The following is a 12,811-nucleotide window of genomic DNA, read 5'->3' as shown; positions in this document are numbered from 1 at the left end:
TTACAACAGCTTCTCACAACAACCTAAACACTGAGTGCCCAGCACTGATGGAACAATTGTGGATGCTGTTACATTCCCTGTTAGTCTTTTCCTTTCCTTTCCTTCCCTTTCCAAATAATACATCCTTCAACTGCTCATAGTGGGTTCTGTTTATCCATCTTTCTCCATCATGAACACATCATGGACTTCTGCCGTTAACAATTTCAGGATGAGAACTGAATCTTTTATCTCCCAATTAACTTGGTCTTCCAATCAAATTACTGAATTTTTGATTGGGAAAAAATATTTTGGCAATTTATGTAATCCAAATTCTCAAGTTCATTAGCAACTCTGCCTAGTACATCCCACCTATGTGATGACCTTAAATAGTAGCTATGTCAACATTAGCAGCAATGTTATGGGACTAGTATTACTGCATCGCCTATTTTTCCAGTGTTTCAAATATGTGTTTTATGGAGGAATATGCAAGAAATGTGACTATGGCTCCACTCACAACCATTTTAATAGTTCATGACTATTTATAACAATTATATTTCTTCTATTTTACTTTTTAATTGTGATCTTCAGTAGAATGCCTAAATTCCACATAAATTATTTATTTTTTACTTTGAGAATGCTACTGGGAGGGGCAGAATTGAGTAGACAGTTTATGGTTTGAGATATTTTGAAAAAAGAAAAAACTATATAACCTTTTCAACATGTCTTCCATTTTCTGTTTTTACCTCACCTCGATTTCTTTTACTCATGTTTCAAGGGATTTCTTAAAAAACAAACTAAAAAAAAAAAAGCAATTGCTTTCTGCACGTTAACCATTGGGGAGTTTGAAAAAACCTTCCAGATGGGAAATATATATGAAAAATCTCATCTCAGTGAAAAATAAATCCTCCAAATAGAGGCATGTAATGAAACACCTAATTCACTCCAACTATACTGGTCATATTGCTGCAACATTATAATGCCAGATGACTCTTTTAGCACCATGGACAACAGCTGGCCTTCCATCAAGAATGTCTAAAATGAATGCCATGCAATCCTTTCCCAATAAAAATTTGGCTCATGTTTGAAGCCCATTGCATGTCATACTCCTCATATCTATGCTCAGCAATTAGTAATTTTTAATAAGAAGTTTTAAAAGTGTTTTATTATGCTTATTCTCAGGAAATCTGGATTGCTACATAAAGCCATTGAACAATGGAATAGCTCCTTCAACAGTTGTCCAATTGCAACATCAAAATTCATTTTCCCAATCTTCAAATTTTGTGACCTCTGAAATGTTGGCACTAACAATTATGTCTCTTATAGGAAATTTTTTCTCCCTTTAGCTTCACCCCCAACCACAGCCATAACATACCACTGTTAGTCTACAGCCTTTCCTCACCTTTATCCTCTTTTTACTTATTTTATCTCCTAAATGCATTTGTCTTCCACAAAGCAAGTCATTTTCATTATTTTTCTCACTCAAAGTACTTTTTTTTTTTTTTGGAAATCTCTTCCAGTTTCATGGTCTCCACCATTCCCTCTACACCGATGGCTCTAAAATCTCCTTTTCTACCTCTGACCATCACCCCACATGCCACTGCCACATTTCCAACAACATGCTGAATCTTTTCAACTGGGAGTGTCTAATACCCCCATACATCTGAAATGAAACTTATATTCCCTTCAAAAACCTGTGTTTTGTTCTGTTTCCCACTTATGGTTTTAATGTCTAAAAGTTATTCTTTACTTCCTTCTCTCATATCTAAACAAGTGTCAAGTTATGCCATGTGACTCCATAATAAGACTTCCCAGACAAACTGAAACAATTCATTGCTTACCTAGATTTCAGTCCCCATAGGGAAAAGCAAACATGGACTCTCTTTACTATATTGTATTGTCCGTTGGAGGCTGTACATGGCTCCAAGTTCAGAGAGCATCTCTACTTCACAGAAGAAGTTCTGCATGCCCATTTCAATGCTTCTATACCCTAGTTCAGGGCTCATTTCCTCTTGCCTGTCTCTTGCAGTAAATCAATGTAGTTGAAGGAACTCAAGCCAAGAAACCCCACATTGAAAATATGAGTTTCAACATTGCATCTCACACTAACTACCTCTGTGTGACTTCTGCTAGCATCAAAGTTTTCCCAGGTATAGAAATGGGGATGGGAATAAAACCATCCCAGATCTGTTGTGTGAATGAAATGAATTGACATAGCAAAGTGATTAGCCAAGCTCCTAGCACAAAGTAGAAGTGTCATGAATATTAGTTTCCTTGCTTTTGTCATCCTGACCCGAATCTCTGTTTCCAGCCTTTCCATTCTGATCCATACCAAGCAGTACTGCCAAACTGATCCTTTCATACTGCTCCTCGAGTAGTTCTATTATGGTCCCAAATGACTTCAAAATAACATTCAAAACCCTTAACTCAGCATTCAAAGCTTTCAGTAACTACTGGCCCCAATTTATACTTTCAATTTAATTTTCCACTCTACTTCATTGAAACTACAAAGAAAATTACCTTGAACCTTGCATTTCCAAACACCAGGCCTGTTCATGTTGTTTTGGTTTGTTTTCTTAAGACCAGATATGCCCTTCACATCTCCAAATCCACGTTTTAAGTTTCAGCTCAAAATCCACCTCCTTCTTTATTAGATCCAGGATTCCTAAACTAAATAAGATTTCCTTTAATTGAAAATTTCTGCATTTTAACGTTGCATAAATTTTATTTAAATGTGATTTAAATATGCGTTGCACATGCCATTGAATCTGTTTTACTTTATTGACCTCATATCTATGATAGTTATTTCAAATTCCCTACATAATTCCCTTTATGTTCTTTAAATACAGGAAGTTCATGATAATGATCAATAAATATTTGGTCTAACATAAATATTGCATCAATTATCTTCATATTTATTTATGCCATGTCATTAATGAGAAACCCTTGTAATCAGGAAAGGGTCCAAACAATGAAGCATTTGAGGTATAACATTAGCAATCCTATGAAGACCTATATTAGTTTGAGAAGGTTTAATAACCTGAGAAATAAACTCTCACCTGCTGCCCTTCTCAAGTCGGGATGGGTCTGGCTCAGATTGGTCCAACACATACATAAGACTGTCATCCCTGGGCTCCTGCCTTTCCCAGTTAACTGAATTAGACTTCTCCTATTGTATAGATATGTCCCCCAATTTTGTAGATACAAACCCAGTGGATAATAACATTGTGGTAAAGGGGAAGCATGTTTGCTTTCCCCTGTGGGAAGTGAAATCCAGGTAATAAATTGTTTTGGTTAGCATGGGAAGTCTTATTATTATTGCCTTTATTTTTGATGTCATTGGACACAATAGAAGCAAAAAGCTCTAGGGACAAAGTACCAAGTTATTAAACTCATCATCGTAGCTCTCTAAATAATCTTCTCTTCTCCATTCCTGTCCTGTCGTTAAAAGGATTGTGATAGTATTTTGTGTGGAGGAAGACTGAAGTGTGCAAGGAGCCTGAGTCATTTTGATTTATAAAATCTTATAAACCAATTACGTCTCATAGGATTACATCTGGTCCATATTTTTTAAAGTAATCCCATGATTTCCAAAGGTTCACAACCACAGGGAAAAGGGCCCCAAGTTGCTGTCAGAGGTATTTAGAAAGGTAGGTGTGACCACCAAATATGTTCAGAGCAATGTTTACAGCTGTAGATGGAGAAAGAAGAGGAGTAGGAAGTGAGCATTACTTCACCCTTGGGATAAAGATTGAGCCCTTTTCTCCTCTGCTCTGATACAGACAACAAAGAAAAAGAGGCAGGGCCTGCTGGAAGTGGCTGACAGCATGGGAAATCCAGAAGCATATGAGAAGTTTTGAAACACTTTTGTTGAGACATTTTCAGCTAGATGGCCCATGAATCCTAAAGGTTCATGGATAGGCCTTTTCTTTGTCTTTGTGCTGCCTTATTTTGGTCCAGGAAGTACCTTCTGTTTAGGAGTCACATTTAAAGTCGGGACAGGCAGAGACAATAGTTAGAGGAGAGAGGGACCTGCCTGCTGAGCTTAGGATGGGCCAAAGACTGGGGGCAGTCTGCATTTAGGCTGCCTTCTAGGTGGCCCAGGCCTGTTCCCAGAAAAGAAAGCCAGAATTCAACAAAGTCAGACCCTCCAACAAAGAGTATTAAATGTTTTGTTTTCCTGGAACTGGCCTAACACATAGCCTAATGGTTCAAAGGTAGGTTCAAAAGACAGCCTGCCATGGTCTGAATCCCAAATCTTCTACTAGTTAGCTGTGTGGCCTTGGTCGGGTCATTTAACCTTTCCGTGCTTCAGTTTTTTTAGCTGTCACATGGAAAAACAAGAGCAGCCTATTTCTGTGAGTTGCTGTGAGAATTAAATAAGTTAATTCAGGTAAATCATTTGAAACAGTATCTGGCCCTTAGTAAGTCCTATTAAATGTCTGCTCATTGTTTCTCTACGGCATTTGGATGGAGTTCAACAGGACCAGGGTGCAAAGCAATCCTCTAGCAGAAATTCTTATTACATTTGAATTACCCTTACTAAATTTTATGTGAGGACAACTTTCCATAAGTTTATTAAATCAGCATTTATTTACAAATGTTACACTCTGCCTATCATGCATTTTATCCAAGAGACATATCGAAGTTCTCTCCCAGGTAATCAACACCAATTAAATGATGGTCCTTGAAAACAGAAGCATAAACAAGGCCCTGATGCAGAAATTGGTAACAGTCCATCCATTCTGTGGACATATGGGCTTTCATTGCAATCTCTTTCTTGGAAAGGGATTCATAATTAAACCATTTTACTTGCCTAGAAAATATTTTGACTCGCACTGACTTGCATCACAATATTTGGAAGCGTCAGATAAGAAACAAAGTGTGTTGTGCGCAAGAAAACTAAGTCTACCTGACACAGAAGCACGTAGGAATGGGCAACTGACTGATGGGTGTGGTCAGTTATATACTTAGTTTGGCCTTACAGGCACCTGAAGCCATGGTTCCTTAATTATCATGATAATTAGGCCAGTCTCTGGATGGAGGGTAAATGATGTGGGTAATGTGACAGAAGCCTTTTCCTGAGGGCAGATTTACACTCTCATATTGGCAGAATCCACTATTTGCTTTGTGATTGTGGAAACATTTGGAAGGAAACATTAATTTTCCATCCATTAACTTTGGTGGATATAAACACCCCAGAGGGAAAAATGTGTGAAGCCGCTTAACAACCTTTTGGCTGTTAGGCAGGTAAAAATGTTTTGAAAACATTTTTTCTTTGCAAAGAAAAAAAATAGAAAAAGAAAAGCAACTATTCAATCAGGAATAGTCTGTGTTTTAGAGGTTCCTATAAACGCTTGCCCCACCTCAAAAATGTAGCACTTCTGTTTGGTTTATTCACCACCTAGATATAAATGGACCTGAGAGTATAAATGCTGACTAACAGAACTCTTTCAATTATATATTTTTCTCCTCTGTAAGCCAGATACATTATGTTAATAATGACTGAGCAAAGGAGGAAACTGTAGGCTGCAGAGAAGGAAAATAAGTGGATGAAACAATAAAAGTGATTTTAGTTTTGAATTGCAACCTTTAGAATAGCTAAAGCTAAACCCAAGTCACTAGGGTCTGAAAGCCAAATTTGCATATTGCAGAAGAGAAGCTGCAGTGGGGGAAGTTGCGTGGCGGCAGAGGAAGTTCAAAAAGATTTCTGTGTTCTGGGGATGGAACTGACCACAGTGGAGGTAAAGCTGCATCACCCCGAACACCTGTTCATTCTGCCAACACATAAATAGCGCATCATCCATCAGCTAGTGTGTACTAAACACCATGTCGGGAAGACAGCTAAGGAAGACAGATGTGGCCCCTGTTCTCCTACAGCTTTAAGTTTAGTAGAGAACATGGAAATCAAATAACTAAACACAATTAAATAACTACACTAAATAACTAAAATAACAACAGTCATGACGATTGCTATAGAGAAAAGAATGGACTGTATGATAACATGGACCAGGGAAGCCTGGGCAGCATGGAGACTGGAAACGCTTCCCTGAAGAAGGGAATGTGTAATGTGAGGTTGAGGCGTTTTTCAGTGTGACTAGGTGTGTGGATGCATGTGTTTGGGTTGGGAGTAGAGAGGGATGGTGAGAAGAAAACAGCCTGAAGGCTCCATGAAAAGAGGGGGTCCATGGAAAGGCACTAGGGCAAAAAGGAACTTGATACATGGAAAATCCAGGAGGGAAAGAAAGTGAAGGGAAGTGAGTGGGATGAGAAGGGGTCTGACAAGGAAGTGGGCCCAAGAATGCAATGCCCTGTCGATCAGTCAGGATAAGGATTTGGGATTTGGAGACTTTGGGCGGGGGGTAATTTAAAAAGGAAAGAAACACAATCATGTTTGAGTTTTCAAATGAATTCTCTGGTTGTAGTGCCAACAATAAATCTGAGGAAGCAACAGCTTGTCTAAGAAAGTGTTAGGAGGCTGTGGCATGGGTCAGGGGAGAGACAATGGTTACCTGGAAAGGAACATGGCCATGAGAATGAAGACAAGTAAAAGTGTGGGGGAGGTATTAAAAGGGATTTGGGACCTGGTGCCAGTGAAGGGGCAGAAAAGCCCCCACCTCCTCCATGCCCCATTCTCCCAGAAATAGAAGTAGGTTTTCCTTTAAAAACTGAACGTATTAGTGACTCTCAACCAAGCTTTTCCTCACATGCAAGTTATTTTGTACACCTGCCACTACGACATATCGGGGAGCAAATAAATGCTCAACACACCAAGTAACAACTTATTTTCATTTTTTTTTTTTTTTGCTTTTCTTGGTTTATACAAAACTAAAAGTCAGCTGCCTGTTATCAGGAATGACCAGGAAGTGCAAAGCTCTGGTTAACCAAGGAATGTAAAGCATGCCCTGTGGCACTTACTGATTTTCAGAGACGTGGCACACAACATGTAAGAGACAAAAAGTATGAAGGCACAGGAGGAGGCAGAGGGATGGGCTCTGTCTACAGCCAGTCGTGGTGCTGGATGTGAAACCCTGGACAGGTCACTAGACTGTCTGGCAAGACAGAGGTTGAGAACATGGATTGCAGAATCAAATAATCATGGATTTTGTTTGTTTGTTCATTTGTTGTTTTTTGTTTTGTACCCCCATGACTAAAATCATATGGTTCTTATCCTTTTCCATCTGCTTATTTCACTTAACGTAATACTCTCAATATCCATCCACATTGTCTCATATGGGAATATTTTATCTCTTTTTATGGCTGAGTAGTATTCCATCATGGGAAGGGGTATGGGAGAGAGTGAATAGGACACAGGGGGTCATATATATGGTAATGGAAGAAGACTAGCCTTCAGCTGGTGAAGCCTAGTCTTCAAACAATAGAATATACAGATGTCTTATAAAGCTGTACACTGGAAATTCATTGTTATTAACCAATGTTATCCCAATAAATTTAATTTTTAAAAAAATGATGGCATCTATGAAACTCTGCTCTAATTTTTTACATGTGAGCCTGAACCTGTTCCTTAAGGGCTTTTAGACTCAGGCATCCTATCTGTGACAGGAAGACATAAATGCCCGCCTCACATGGCTGTTACAGCCAAAAATGAGATCACACACGTGGCGTACTGAGCACCTTGTCTCTACCTAACATTCTTCTATGAGTTTTGTTTGCTCATCTGTGTGCTGAAAAGAGTAACACTTCTCCTACTTCAAGGAGCTATAAAGGTCAGAAAAGTGAATACATGTGACATGTTTATAATTTTTAAATAAATTATGAGTGATCTGTCCTTATTAGTATTTTTCTGCTATTATTTTATAAATAAATACTAGAGTTGAGCTTCCTCCACAAGCACTCCAGAATCTTGTGGTTCTTTTATTCTATTGCTATAGCACCACTGTTCTGTAGAAGTGGCTACAGAAGGTGTGTGGAATTGAGTTATATCCACACCAACCCCAGGGCAAATCATGGCATCTATTTCCCAAGTTATCAGCTTATTGACTTGCAACTGTTTTTTCAGGTTGATATAAAAACAGAATGTAGACAGGGAAAATGCATTCTTCCTAGGTAATAAAGGGTTTTGGTTATGGAATGGCAGGTGAATCAGCTTTTGCTGTATGAGCCATCTGCAATTACTAAGTTCTATAAACATCTCTGCTTAATATGTACCTTTGGGTATGGATATGTCTAGTTGATGATTCCATCTACTTGAAGACTGGTGGAGGGGCCTTTCTTGACAATTAACAGGAATGGAGGGTCACCATGTGGGTATATTTGAAAGGCACTGACCATGTTCCCTAATTATCCCACCCATAGCTACTCAATGCCTGGAACTTAATTATTAAAATCAATTCATTTGGGCCTTGACAGGATTTCAGTGATAGAAGCAATAAAATGCAAAAGCTGAAAGTACCTTCGAGATCGTTTAGTCCAACTTCATTATTTTATGAGTGAGCAAACTGAAGCCCTACAGGAAGGTGTTTCTCTCCCGCCAAGGTCAAATGCTAAATTAGGGACCCAGCCCAGTCTAAACATCCAGTCTCCTGGTATCAAGTCTGGCAAGATTCTGACTGACCAAACAACTTTCCTGATGCTCAAAAGTCCCCAGAACTCAAGAGAAGCCTCTGTCTGCATTCACCCCTGAAAAAGTCAGAACTTCAGCTTATTCCCTGACTATTTTTGGCGCCCCAACTGCCCTCAGGATGAAGTAGAGATGCTGATGTTTTATGTTTCTTTAAAAGAGAGAGCCCAACTTGCTGAAACATAAAAATTAAAAAATCTCAAATATAACAGCTATTATAAAGAAGGCTATCTGGCAGAAAATTCGTTCCCTGGGAGAGGAAATGGGATTAAACAAGGGATGAGGCAAAGGCATGAATCAGCAGTGACCGTGTTTAAACTGAGAAGTGGATGTGTCTGTGCTCTGCGGAACGAAACAGCAGGTAAATTGTTGTCACATGTAGGAGCACGTGCCCTCTGCCAGTGCAGAAATGTCATGTTGCCTGAGCCTCTAAGTGAACTGGAGAAGTAGAGAGAATCTGTCAGTAATTTCATGGGGCAGAGAGGTTGTCCCAAGTAATAATGGCTAAGGTGTTGAGCACATAGTGTGTGCTAAGAACCTAGTTGTAAGGCCCTTGAACTCTTGCAATGAATCTGTGCTGTCCACACACCACATTATCCCCATTTCCCAGGTGAGAAAACTAAGGCTCAAGAACTTGACCAAAGTCACAAAGTTAATGGATCACAGAAGAGGATGTGAAACCAGGTCAGTCAGATTCCTAAACACCAGTAATCTGAACAGCTTCCAAATCAATAGTCATGCACCTTTAGAATCTTTCAACTCTAAGGCTAGTTTTAACAACCCACTCCATTCTTGGCTGAGCCTCAAAAATTCTGGGTCTCAGATTTTTCATTTCTTAAATGGGTGTTGTCAAGAACAAGGCCATGAGTGGGAAAACAGTTATAGGTACGTGAGTGTACCTATAACTGGGATCTTTAAGAATCATTGTTATCATTCTACAGTATTTGTGGAAACACCTCACTAAGAAAAAGACTGATATAGAAAACCATGCTTATGTGTGCCTTTTGAGGATAAATCAGAAAATCTTTTGAAAGGCTTTCTATAATGGTCATTAAGAATTTGAGTAATGGCTTCCAGGGGAAGAGAAATTGCATTTAAGTATTATTAAATAAAATTTAAAAACATTGAACTCCCAGGAAAAATACCCAATTGATAAGTGAGGTATGACTGCATCAGGTGAAGAATTTTTGTTTTCCTTCCTTCATGATACAGACTGACCAGCAGGGTTCCAAGGAGAAGGTTATACCGTAGAAAGAGCCCTGGGTGAGGAAGCACCTGGCTGTGCTTCCAACCATGTGACTTGGAGCAAATTGCAGTGGCTCTCTGAACCTCACTCCTTTAATCTTTCATTGGGTGACATGCTTGCTCAGGTCTGCACAAGCCAAGTTTCTACAGAAAGTACTAGCTCATTGTGCTGATCTCTACCTAGCCTGAAAATGTAGCAGGCAAGCGGTCCTATTCATTTAACACATATTTATCACCATAGCAAAAAAAAAGGCACCCTACCCAGCTCTGAACAAGTCCCTGAGATAAAGGGAACAGGGTCCAGTTGTGCCACTGCTGGTGCAGAGGGATTGTAATGCCCCACAAGACAGCCATTGACTTGGAAAAGTTTCCTGTCCGTGGTCATTTTCAGTCAAAAAGTAACAGAAGTTCAATTCATCCTACCTTTGTTATTTTCTTTCTTACTGAAGAAAGGCAAAACCAAGCAGCCGCATTTCCAGGGGCTAGTTATTACTCAAGGAAGAAAGAAGTATCTCTTGCCTGTTCCAACCTGCAGAGAGCTTTGCTGTCTTCCCAGCAGGTACGAGCGGAAGCGGGCAGGTGAGCGGAACAAAGCTGGACCCCGTTGCTTCCAAAAATCATTACTCTTTGAGTCTGTTTCTATTTTGTTTGTTAGTTTATTTTATTCATTAGATTCCACATATGAGTGAAATCACATGCTACTTCTTCTCTGGCTTATTTCAGTTAGTAGAGAGACGAGACTGACGGGTGTCAGGAAGGAAGGGTGTTAGGAGGTAGAGGGGTGAGTGAAAAAGGCGAAGGGATAAAGCAAAAATAAATAAATAAATAACCCAAAACCTCAAAGACACAGACAACAGTATGGTGATTACCAGAGGGGAAGAAGGGTAGAGGGAGAGAGTAATGAGAATAAATAGTGATGGAAGATTCGACCTGGGGTAGTGAACACACAATACAATACACAGATGATATATTATAGAATTGTATGCCTGAAACCTGTATAATTTTATTAACCATGTCACCCCCATAAGTTCAATAAAAAACTTTAAAAAAATCATTACTGAAGTCATCAAAGTGGACCAGACCCTCCGTGGACCCAGTTATGGGAGGAGTCAATCTGGCTGCAAGTCCAGGATCCCTTCCCTCCCCTTTGCTGTCCCTGCCCGTGCTCCTTCTTTTCAACTTCCCCCTTTAACTCCCTGCTCTGATGCCTTCTTGCCCTCTCTGTTGTGTTTTCTCCTCTCCCTTCCTGCTTCTCTCTCTTTCTCTCTTCTGTTTTCTCCTCCTTCCTCCTTCTCTCCCTCCCTCTCTTATCTCCCTGAACTTTTCATCTCTGTTCTTCTCCTTTTTCATTCCCCATACCTCATCCTTTCATTCTCTCTTTGCCATTGTCTTCATTCTTCTCTCCATCACTTGAATATAATGGCTGCTATCTGTTAGGTTCCTGAGATACTTAATACGTATGTGAATCAGTGAGTCAATATGTTAATTTTGTTAGACAGTATTTCCCTAGTTATTGATAGTTTAACCAGCACCCTTTGTCTTCCCTGAGATGTTTCCATTCCAAAAATAATGCACAATGCTGAAGACTCCTCACTCCCCTTTACTCACAAACATCTTGTTTCACCCTCCGTGTATACATGTGGCACTTTGCTAATGCAGACAGTCCATAAAGTATGGCCACCATGAGACTCCTGAGGCAGGAGGGAAGATTAGGTGTTTTCAAATTAGGAAATATTAACCTGTCTACAATGACTACTTTAATTGTGGGCAACGGCCTGCACATGCGTGTGTGAATGTGCTATTTTCTTTCTGGGAAGTCAGTTTGGGAGCATTTTCTCTCCAGAATCTGCCAACAGAAGGAAAGCGATAATCCAAAGATCTCATATGACACCGCTTCTATTCATCAATACACTTTGGGTTAGACATTGATGAGTAAGCCTCATACAAATTATCTCATTTAACTCTCACAGTTATGCCATGAATCGATATGCTTATTATTCCCATTTTAGAGATGAGAATGCTAAGAGTTAAGGTTGTTAGAAACTTGGCCTGGGTCAGACAGTTGGGACATAAAACAAAAAGATGGCCACTCCTGCAGGTGAGACCAAGAGCACCTGGAGCAGTATTTAAACTGGGTCTAAGGGCCCTTCCTGTGAATCCTATACCAAAAGGTCTACACAACTCAACTGCGGTCTTCTCTTATGCAGAGCCAGTCAGTCTTCTAGGATTCAGTTTTTTCACTGACAATGCAAAGTAAAGAGAGCTTATCTTATCCCACAATAACATGGAGTGTTACCTGTTAACACATGGCCTACCATTGCTAGATGTTCCTTTCTTTGGCCACAGAAGACTCACTGGTGGATTCAGACATACAGATCTCAGGAAACTGGGCCAACAACTGAAGAACTCTTGGAAATGACACACAACCCAACAATGTTGGCCTGGAGACCTGATCTTTTTCTTTCCACTTTTACATGCATGTGTGAGTGTGTGCAGAGAGAGAGGATACACAAGACCATCAGCATCCAGATGCTTGATTTTAAAAATGACTGTCATTAACTAAATGGCATGGACTAAGACCCCTGCTAGGAATTATTTAATCCCTTTTCACCTTCTGCCTTTATGATGACCCTGACAAGGAAACATTATTCTCCCCATTTCGTAAGTGATAACACTGAGGCTTAGAGAGGTGATGGAACTCTCAACAGACCAAACAGGTAGTCAGTGGGTCCTGGGGGGAGCTCTTCTCTCCTGCCTCAGAGGCTTCCTTCAGGGAGACTCTTCTTCACCTTGGGAGGTGACCCCTGTAAGCCTTTGTGTTCGTGCCCTTATTTCAGTCTAGAGTCTCGGAATTCAGAGAGGTTAACTTGGTTGCTGAAGGTCATTCGACAAGCCAGGGCCAGTTCATTGTCACACACACAATATTAGTTTGATTTTCAGGGACTGAAGAGAAAATAGAGAGAGACTGAAAAAGAAGCCTTGGTCATTTTTAATTTATCACCTTGGAGA

The 12,811-nt window shown here is 39.9% G+C and overlaps 1 protein-coding gene across 3 annotated transcripts in view; it reads right to left on the bottom strand.

Annotated features, from left to right (window-relative positions):
• The window catches only part of BRINP1 (BMP/retinoic acid inducible neural specific 1), a 491,421-nt gene that overhangs the window by 474,194 nt on the left and 4,416 nt on the right, over nucleotides 1-12,811 (bottom strand). The window lies entirely within an intron of this gene.

This window comes from Artibeus jamaicensis, unplaced genomic scaffold (genome assembly GCF_021234435.1).
Source record: "Artibeus jamaicensis isolate MK-2021 breed Jamaican fruit bat unplaced genomic scaffold, CSHL_Jam_final scaffold_1964, whole genome shotgun sequence".
Taxonomy (NCBI): Eukaryota; Metazoa; Chordata; class Mammalia; order Chiroptera; family Phyllostomidae; genus Artibeus; species Artibeus jamaicensis.
This window is presented reverse-complemented; position numbering and strand designations above follow the sequence as displayed.